The following is a 660-nucleotide window of genomic DNA, read 5'->3' on the forward strand; positions in this document are numbered from 1 at the left end:
ACAAGTTGCCAGCAGCATCATAAGCAATTACAGATTTGTGCGATTTTATTGAGACACGCTTTATTATCTGAGAATTATATAAATACGATACTACGATTATAAATATCTAATTAGCATATCTAAAAATGGATTCATATTTATCAACGTTATTTATCGAAACACTAATATCGTTTATCTACGTTAATCTACGTGACTGTTGATAATAAACTGCTTCGATTTTAAACCGCCAAATCGCCCAATCGCTATATCGCAGCTGCAATAGTCATTCATTCAAGTTTGTTCGTTGCATAATGTAGGAATTGCATAAATAGAGAAGATTCGTGAATGAAAGCATCTCGCGATGTCACGATATCGACGCTAAACTCGCCACGTTACTTTAAGATCTCCGGCGAGATTTTGACGATTGGATAACATAATTTCGCTTCAATTCATCACTCTTCAGTGTAATATTCGATACTAAACACTATTTGATTGAAAGCGGTTTACCAGTACAGAAAGAACGCTTTTCGAAAAAAGTTAAAACTTATGAATTACTTCTTTACTTAGAAATACTAATTTTTTTAAATTGAGAAGCTGGATGTATTTTTAAATATATTTTTACATATGTATAAAATTAATATTCTTAATATTATATATGTATAAAATTAATATATTTAAAAA

General features: G+C 29.7%; 1 protein-coding gene across 1 annotated transcript in view; it reads right to left on the reverse strand.

Annotated features, from left to right (window-relative positions):
* Window positions 1-660, reverse strand: part of LOC108745630 (U6 snRNA-associated Sm-like protein LSm4) — a 7,919-nt gene that overhangs the window by 2,360 nt on the left and 4,899 nt on the right. The window lies entirely within an intron of this gene.

This window comes from Trachymyrmex septentrionalis, unplaced genomic scaffold (assembly GCF_001594115.1).
Source record: "Trachymyrmex septentrionalis isolate Tsep2-gDNA-1 unplaced genomic scaffold, Tsep1.0 scaffold14, whole genome shotgun sequence".
In the NCBI taxonomy this organism is placed as follows: Eukaryota; Metazoa; Arthropoda; class Insecta; order Hymenoptera; family Formicidae; genus Trachymyrmex; species Trachymyrmex septentrionalis.